Raw genomic sequence first — 9,782 nt, 5'->3', positions numbered from 1 at the left:
CTTTACTAAATGCTATCTCACCACAGCATCACTGTAATTGTCATTTATACATGTGTACAGTTAATGTGGATTTTATTCATTTTAAAATATATCTTTTCTCTTTCCTAAATTCTCTCTGATATGTTTTTAACACTTTCTTGCATTCTTTTGCCTGTTATGTGTATTTTTCATCCTTTGTGATGGGCATTTTTTTTTAGAAAAAGCATCCTGTTTTACAAGATCATCATGTCTGTTAATTAAAGGTGTCAAATAAATGTAGGGTTTACACTATATCAGTGGGTCCAATGTAATTTTCCTTTGAATTTGCACAGTTCAAGACAAGCCTTTCAATACTAATCTCATGGTGTTAATCATTTCAGACTCTGCTGCTTTATAAATATTATATTCCTAAATAAAGTTGGAGTTTTGACTAATTTCTTGAAAGTATTGAACACAAAGAAAAACTGGGGCAAAGCAGCAGCATACGAGTAGGTATCAGTTGGTCTCTGGGTGTCTTGGGAAATAATGAAACTGCCATATATATAGGGGAGAAATAGGGGCCCAACAACAGATCTTTGCCCCCAAGGGCCCCCTATAGCAAGTTAATCCGGCCATGCTGACATGAGGATACAGTATGAGTAAAAGTGCACACTCAAGGAGAGTCAAATGTGCAGGCTGCATACAGTGAGTCATTTACTTTTTAAAAAAATCAACATACAAAACAAATATTCCTACACATTTCTGTTTGTCTTTCCGTTACTATTATTACATCATTAGTTTTAAGAGAAATGTGTTTACTGTTAGCAGCTAGAAAAGCGGCTAAATAGGATAATGAAATTATTTATGTAGTGGATCGATCTTGTCAAAAATCGTCGTTGTTGTCACAATGATGACAGGAAATAAGCTACAGTCAATAAGCTATTTGGCTGTCATAATCAATCAGAGGAGAGAGAATCCAATTTATTCTGATTTATTTTATTTTTTTTGAGGATCAAGAAAGGAGGCTGCCGTCGTTTTTCGGAAACATGGGGGAAGAAGAAGCCTGCAGAGTGAAATGACAAACACTTTTTGATTGATGACAAGGTTTATCAAGTGCCATAGGTGCCGCGCGGTTTGAGTGCGTGGCTGTGTGTGTGTGTGTGTGTGTGTGTGTGGGCAGCAGCTGCTCCCTCCCTGGCTCTATCCCTCTCTCATATTCAGTCCTGCAGTGGCGGATGGGCTCGGAGCTCCCGCCGGCAGGAGCGCAGACATCTGAGGAGCCCGCTAGTGTCAAAAGAAAAGCTGTCGGAAACGCAAAGAGCTCTCCCAACAACAAATCCCTCTGTAGCTTTGAGACTCAAAGACGGATTAAAAAACGCATGTGGCAACCGACTGTGTGCGATTCAGGAGCAACTTTGCTATTGTTTTCTTTCTTTCTTTTTCTCTTTCTTTCTCTCTTTGGGGGTGCACCTGGCTGCCTTTCTCAGCATCTTCAGGATTCCAGCATACAAGAAGATCCTCACACGGTCAGTAAACACAAAATGAAATATTGTCTGGATATGCTTTTCTCTGAGGGGAAGATCATTACATGAACAAACAGCTACTCCTCTCTGCCTCTTATCCATTCAGGATTGAAATATGTTTTTATGTAGGATGCAAATTTTAAGTTTCTATATGGCAGCCCCTGTTTTTAATGGTAATACTTTGATGTAGGTGGTGACAGACTTTTCTTTGTCCATAATGAAACATATAATTGCAAAATGAGAATATGTCCGGAGTGACATTCTGCTATCTGTACTCAGTCAATAATTAATGTAAAACTGCTTTGCTAACATGTTCTTCTTACCATGTCTACATTCTTAAAATGACAATACATATCATCATTTCCTGAGCAGAAACACTTCTTTATTGAATGTTTCTAAGACCTAACAGGGGGGAAGCTGTGATCCACACACACACCAGGAGGAGATGTTAAAAGCTTTTCAGTGTTTTTCTGCCCAGGAAATGTGTTATTTGCTGTTTGCTCTGCTGTAGAGCTCTTAATACAGCTGCAGGTGGAGATAGCCTCTGATATATGTGATGTTTTTCTCTAAACAGATCTGATTGCATCCCTGTGATGGACTAAAGGTGCAAGGAGGAGGAGGAGGAGAGAGACTGTGGAGCGGAGTTGGGGGGCTGCGTGATATTTGCCTTCCTTGAAGGTGAGAGAGTCCATTAACAGCTGGTGGGGGATTATCAGGTTCAAACAACCATTCCCTGGAAGTATTAATTTACATGCACTTGGACCAGTGCTGAACAGGATCATGACTCCATAGGATGTGGCATGGGGCACCATGATATACATATGTCAACATACACTGTTATCAACACAGAACAAAAGGACCTACAGACCACATGACTGGAACCTGACATGATGTATTTGGTTAGGATTTCCTGTCTTTTTGGAGTCTGACTTTTGGGTTCTGCTTTTCCCCTGTCGTGTCTATGAATGGATTTTAATGAGGACCAAGGGAAACCAGTACAGTAAGCTGCTGTCGAGAGATTTTCACAACTCTCTGCTGCCTCCCCTGCTGTGGTTTTGTTCAGTATGGATCTGTCCCAGTACCGTCCGTCAGAATGGAGCTCAGTCCAGCCAAGCTTCTCTCCACTGCTGCAGTACGAAGACTCTCAGGAAAGACTCAACCACACCTACAGCTTCCACAGCTCGATAATGCTGCCCTCCACTTTCAGTTCTGCCACCGCCTCCCCGCATCAGCCTCTGCCCTCTGTGCTGCCCTCCTCCCACATACCTTACTCCTCCCTCATCTCCTCCCCTTTGTTCTCCACCCTCTCGACCCCATCCTCTCAACAAACATCCACTTCTGTCTACCAACCCTCCACCTTGTCCCCCTTTTCTTCAAATGACTTGGCCAAACTGGAGAGCATGCTGCTCTGGACTCTCCATGAGCCCAGCACCATCGCTCTGACCATCATGTACTGTATGTCGTTCATTTTGGGATTTGTTGGGAATTTAATGTCCCTGCGCGTTCTTACCAATAGGAGGAGCCGGCGGCTGGCTGGTGTCAGCGCCACGCGCAGTCTCCTGGTCAACCTGGCGGTGTGTGACATGGCTGTGGTGTTAGTGTGCATGCCCATCACCCTGGGAATCCAGATCTACACTGCCTGGGTCTACGGCGACCTCCTTTGTCGAGCAGTGCCCTTCACACAAGCTATGTCAGTCTCAGCCAGTGTGTTAACACTGACTGTGATCAGTGTGAATCGCTACTATAGCGTCCGATCACCACTGAGAGCTCGCTCCATGTTTACCCGCCGTCGAATCTTGGCGACTGTTGCCGTGGTGTGGATAGTGTCTTCAATCATGTGTGCTCCTATTGCAGTGATGAACCGGCAACAGGATATCAGCTTTGGGACATTTGCCATCTTGGTCTGTCAGGAGGACTGGCCTCAGCATCGCCTTAAACAGGGGTAGGTTCTCCAACAGACAACAGAATATGTTATCATTATCTAGTCTATGATCTAATCTCTGCAGAGCCTCTGCTTTCCAACTAATTTTCGATCTTTCATCCCCTCACAAACCACGTTACAGCCTGAGGGTCCTAACACACCAAGCTGACAGTGAGCCATTAGACACTGTCAGGCCATGGTTATGTTTCATGGCCACCAATCACCAGTAGTTTTTGTGAGGTCCAGCTCTGTTGGCAGTTATTGGCTCTTAATGGCCAATTGAGCATGTGGAATCAGAGGGCACTCTCAATGAGAGAGAGCTTTCTGTGTGGCTGTTCAATCTCAGTGCATCAGTGATTTCACCCATTTAAAGCATTTTCTCCTTCTATTTTCCCCCAGAACAACAAAATACCACAGACTGACAAAACCAGGGAAAAGCAAAGTTACTCTGCTTGTTGCAACTTTGAACCAGACATATTTCAATTGGTGCATAACTTGATGGCAGGTTGGCTGTCTGGGTGCTGGCTGTAGTATTTGCAGTGTGTTCATGTTCAACTGACATTTACTTGTGCTGGTACTTAAAGGTTGGTTTGGTGTGTCAGAGGCCTTTAGATTCACATGCAGGAACTAGAGATGCACCGATCGATCGGCTGAGCTTTAGCTTGATCAGCCATGGCCGGTGATCTGCTGCCCAATCTTTGATACGGACAATCCTGGTCCATTAAAATTTAAATGCATGTGCTGTGCGATGGTTCACGTTGGGTAAACAGCAGTACAGACAGTAACTGACAATTGTCACAGCCGTTGCAACCCGTTCTCAGAAGTTGTAATTAATTCTGTGCGTGCTGCACCTGATTTGTAAGCTACTGTGTTAAGCTAACTAGCAGACTGAGATACAACATCCAAATCTGTATTAATCACACGATAAATAACTTAGCTAAAAGTGTAGCATAACAAAGCTAATGCTAACCCTTTCAAGTGAATGGAAACTGCTAAACCGACTGGCGCCATATTCCAGATTTGGATAGTCTAACCTCATTTGCTGGTCAATCTTATTAGTTTTCTTACGAAGTAGATTTGATAGATTTGGTAGTTCATTCTGTGGCAGCACCAGTGCTTGATAGGAAGATAAAGTTACTTGAGCTAAAAGGGAGTGGTCAGTCCAGCGTGATCTGATCACTCCCCCAACATCCTGAGAAATGGTTTGAGCAGCCAATGGAACTGTCTTTGAGGTTTTCTTTTTGTTTGCTGTCAATTATAGTTCTTCAAAAGAAGGACAGACAGAATTGGCAAAAATCAGTATTGGCAGGTCAGACTTTTAAAAAATCTAAAATTGGAATATGCCAAGAAAATTGCATCAGTGCATCTCTAAGTAGGGACCCACTCAGACCCCTGAGGTTCATAAATGCTGTCTTTGAGGAGCCCAGACTTTCAAATTCAACACTGTTTTGAACTTAAAACACAAGTTTAGAGACAGACTGATGTTCCCTTTTCATCCCATACCTTGCTCTTCCTTGTTTTTCTTTTATTTTCCTTAATCACAAGCTGTCAAGTGTCTCAGAATGACTTCTATTAAGCACAATGTACTTTTCTGCCATTATAGCTTCATTGTGTGCCAATCACTTTGCAACTGTGCACTGCAAAGTGCCAATCAACAGTGTTGATTATCCAGACATACCCTCAAACCTAATTCAATTGGGAGTTCTAAGAAAGTGCTGCTGGTTATTATGACATTGTCATATTGATCCTTCAGTCTTGTTGATGAAACAGAAGCAAATGTAATAGAAATGAGCCCATTGTGTTCCTGGTAACTATACTTACACTGCAATTCATGACTTCAATGGGAGTGTGTCATCTTATAAAGATATTCTTGACTCATCAGGCAAACATCAGAGTATGGAGAGCATCTCCAGCAACAGAAAATGTCACTTTTAATGTTTAACTGCATATACAAGTGGATATTTCAATTAAAACAGTACAGATTTCAACATAACTTAAGAAGGGAATTAAATCAGTAACTAATTTTAATTGTTTCACTCTTTGTCCACAGATACAACGTGCTGCTGTTTGTGATGCTCTACTGCCTGCCAGTGACCTTTAACCTCACCATAGGCTTCCTAACTGGGAGGCGGCTTTGGGGAGGGAAGAAATCCGCTTTCGCCGATCTTGATCCTCGCAGCCAAGCTCTGCACACCTCACGACTCAAAACGCGCCAGAAAATCGCCAAGATGGTGGTGTGTCTGGTGTTGCTGTTTGCAGTGTCCTGGCTTCCGCTCTACATGGTTGACCTTTGGATTGACTGCAATCAAAGTCCACCGTCTTGGCTCCTACAGACACGTCCGTTTGCCCAGTGGCTGGGCCTGACAAACTCCAGTCTTAACCCCATCTGTTACTGTTTCATAGGGGATCTTTACCGCTCAGCCAAAGTGATACGGATGCGATACTACCAGAAAGTCGCTGCTCTCTTTGGCTCCTCCTCATTCACCAGCTCAGCTGCAGTGGCGTCTCCTGCCGCAGTGATTACAGACACCAAAGCGACTGTTACTGAGCACCACCACATTGCTGCTGTTGCTGTGGCAGCATCTGCACCCATCGTTACAATCCCCAGGCTGCTGAGCTTGGCTAGAGGCCAGGGACTGGGGCAAAAGGTCGGAGACAGTTCAGACAGCCAAGGAGGATCTGACCACAGTATCTCAGACTGGTGTCAGTCCAGTCCCAGTGTGTGTGACAACTCCTTGTTCCCGTGCCAGCTCCGCACAATCCAGCACTCCATACAAAGAGTAGACATCCTGCCCACAAGAAGACACTCTGTGAATGTGAACGCGGGATCATTACCTTTAGGAAACGACTTTGTGGAAGTAGATGTGCTGCCTTTGAGAAGACATTCGGGGGATAGAATATATGGGTTGTCAGCTGATAGAGAGACGTCATTACCATTGGCAGAGACGCTCTCTGTTACACTGAGCAACACAGAGGCAGAACATTACAAACCTACTCTCTGGTAGGGGACAGGGAGGATGAAAAAACTGATATGACCACCCTGTGAAAGCTGCAGATTATCTGAAGTATCAGCAGGGAAGAATTTTTTATTTTTTGTCACAGACAGCTCTGGCTTCACAGTTTGCAGTTGACAGTACGGGTAAATCCCTTACAAAAGCCATTGTTTGTCTTGAGGATACACTGACCTGGTCTACACACTGATTCTTTCTCTGTGTTTTATTCTCTCAGTATCACTGAAAGCACAGGGGATCCAGGATGTACATTTGCACCGATGAGTTCAGCCTTTTGACGGAAGGTGGAGGGAGTAGTGATGGAGTGAAGCCTGCAGGGGAAGAGTTGGGGGTTACATTATTTAGCCTCGGGCTGAAAAGCCAGTAATCAGTAAGAATAACTGATTGAAGCAGCGCATCATTACATGCAAGTCATATCACAAGTGATTCAGCTGCAACTCACAGTCGTGTCTGACATCTGCTTAAGATAATAACCCAGCAGGACGTATCTATGTGATTCTTCTTTCTTTCTTATTGCTTTGCTATTGTAGGAACATACTGTATCAGAGTTCCTGACAGATCTTTACAGGATAATGTCACCATCAATGTCTGCAGCCTGTGAAAGAGCAGTTGTTCGTGTGTGTAGTCATACAGGGAATTTGCAGGGAATATGAGATCCACTGTCTATGAAGCAGATGATCTAGAACTCAGAATACAGTGAATGGTTTTGTTTTGCACACAATAACTCTGTGATATTAGGTATGAAATAACTTTTCAGGGTCATCCGATTTTTGAAAGCTAGACCAAGCCATCTGAAATAAACCATTCAGAGAGAATTTAAAAGGTCAATTCACAAAAACAAAACAAAACAAAAAACAAGTGGTTTCTAATCATGGAGATAGTTTTGGTTTAATTTGCGCTGGTGTTGAGATAACAGCCGCTGACTTGGTGAATGTAAATTTGTTTGTGGTGCTCACAGGATTTAACAATTAACATTAAAAAATTCAACTCCAACATGTCTTTCCAGAATCGGTGTCCTTGTCTGATAATGAAATGCCATTTCAGTTTCACCCCATCGATCAGTTTGACACTGTGTTCATGTTAGCTGATGTGTGCTCAGTGGTGGTGGTGGGTATAGGAGATATTTTGCTCCAACCAGTCAGTTGTGAATGAGATGGCCATCCTGCTGCAGTCAACAGTGCAGCTGTGGTTACAAGAAGCAGTAAATGTTTTACAGGTGGATTGAAGAAATATGCCACTTAAAGGGACAGTTCACCCTATAATCAAAAATACATATTATTCCTCTTATCAATCTCTTTTGTCTTTATCAGTCTAGATTGCTTTGGTGTGACTTACAGAGTGTTGGAAATAGATGTCTGCTTTCTCTCAAATATAACAGAACTAGATGGCACTCGGCTTGTGGTGCTCAAAGCGGCAATTTTTTTTTGAAAAACTGAACAGCAACAGTGCCTCTTTCCAGAAATCATGACCCAGTTAGTCAAGATAATCCACAGACTTTGTTTGGAGCAGTTTCATATAGGAACTATTTTGTTTCTACTGAACTATACTCACCACCCATATCACCGTGCAGAAGGAAACGTGCATCTACTCATGGATGAGAGGTTCGTGCTCGTAACACCATGAGATGTAAACATTAATGGCGTTGTCCTCCACTGAGCTGTAACATTAGGTAGCTCAGCTTGCTAGGTGAGCTAGCAGTAGATGCACACTTCCTTCTCTGTGATGATAAATTTGGAAGGTGTAGTTTGGGGTTAACTGTCTCTTTAAAGGTGCCTTGTGGATTTTTGATTTAAACAAAATCACTACAATGCATGGTGTGTATATCTGACAAATCTAACATCTAACAAATGTGCTGAATGAATTGCCTCACAAGGAATCTGCAAAGCTGGTTGTTTTAAAAATCTTTAATCCCGCGTTGCTTACATCCATGTTTATTTAGTAGTGGTCTTCTTCTTTCCTGCAATAAGCAGAGACAGTGCTGTGTTTTTATGTGCATCACTGCCACCTGTAGATCAGTAAAATCCTGTGAAACCACTGGCAGGCACTTGTATTGCGTCTCCTGTATGCTCATTTAAGTGTACATACGCATACCTGGCCCAGTTAATCTACACTTGTCGACCATTCTCTGGACCTGACACAGGAAGATGATTCATTCTGTTGATTGGCTCAATTGTTTCTTCTGCCAGCTGTCAGTAAGCACAACACAAGACATATTTAAACCGCTCAACAGATGAGAAATATGTAACTAGGATATCAATGCTTTGCTACTCTGGATGATGCTTGGAAACCTTTTTCTTTATTTGAAGGCAGTTCCTGTGAAAATGACGTTACATTTAGCCCCATTGCAATTAAACCAAAACTGCATGGTACCACTAAACGTCAGACAAGGTTTTGAGCTTTGGCCCAGCCAGGGCACTGCCTGTTAAACCAGCACATGCCTTGTTGGGTAAAGGACTGAAACAGGGTGCTGAAATAGCTTTAAGGTTCAAGAAATAACCCCCCCACACACACACACCAGCTCACACATACACAGATGCATGCACACTGACAACAAAATCTAATCTACCCTCAGGCTGCCTCCAGTTGTTTGCAAGACAGAGGTGGTGAATAGCATGAACTGCTGTGACATCATGCTGCTAATCACACTCTTGTCCTCGCAGCAAAAGTGAAGCGGTGGAACACTCAAGGCATCAAACTGTGTTGAAACTGTCCTATTTATGTCATTGGATAAGGTTGCTTTGTACCTTAGAAAATCTCAATGCTATTATGCTGTGACTGTCTTTCATCCCTTTCTCTCTCTTTACTTTCATCTACCTCTCCCTCTTTCTCAGTTTTGCACTGTGTTAATGGAGGGCATGTGTACTAAATTATGTGCATTTGGTGTTTCATTAAAAAAGCAAAGAGTCTCTGTGGTCACCTGTAACTGCGACTGAAATGCCCCAGGATGTTTATTCCTTTTTAGAGAGCCTGCAACACAATTGTTCTTAAAAGGACTTCACTTTGAGGATTTATAAGTTGTCTTTAGCTACAATAATGGGGACGATATAAATGGTGGGAGGCCTGAAATAGATGGATAAAAGTTTTCTGCAAAGTTATTGGATCCTTTGTCCAATCTTTCGTGCTTCCCCGGGCTTGATTAAATCTTAATGGGATCTGGATTTAGTTACGAGTAGCGCTCATTCCTTTATCAGATGAGTTAGAAAGAAGTTGAAGGAGGGAACGTCTCAGAGACAGTCTCATCAAAGTTGTGACATAGACACCATGAATTTCATTATTGATTGTAGAACAAGTTGGGCATTGTAATTTTACTTGTTCATCATGTAGAAAACTTTGCTAACAGATCTCAGAACACACCTTTGGTGAAGGTTT

The 9,782-nt window shown here is 42.8% G+C and overlaps 1 pseudogene across 1 annotated transcript; it reads left to right on the top strand.

Moving 5' to 3' along the window:
* The first annotated feature begins 1,196 nt into the window (after positions 1-1,196).
* On the top strand, positions 1,197-9,382 carry LOC117254650 (uncharacterized; annotated as a pseudogene). The gene is made up of 3 exons (XR_013490757.1): positions 1,197-1,484; positions 2,056-3,423; positions 5,453-9,382. The product of XR_013490757.1 is annotated as an uncharacterized LOC117254650 (transcript).
* The last annotated feature ends 400 nt before the right edge of the window (positions 9,383-9,782 follow it).

This window comes from Epinephelus lanceolatus, chromosome 3 (assembly GCF_041903045.1).
Source record: "Epinephelus lanceolatus isolate andai-2023 chromosome 3, ASM4190304v1, whole genome shotgun sequence".
In the NCBI taxonomy this organism is placed as follows: Eukaryota; Metazoa; Chordata; class Actinopteri; order Perciformes; family Serranidae; genus Epinephelus; species Epinephelus lanceolatus.
The sequence above is the reverse complement of the archived record's forward strand: the minus strand, read 5'-3'. Positions and strand labels throughout refer to the sequence as shown.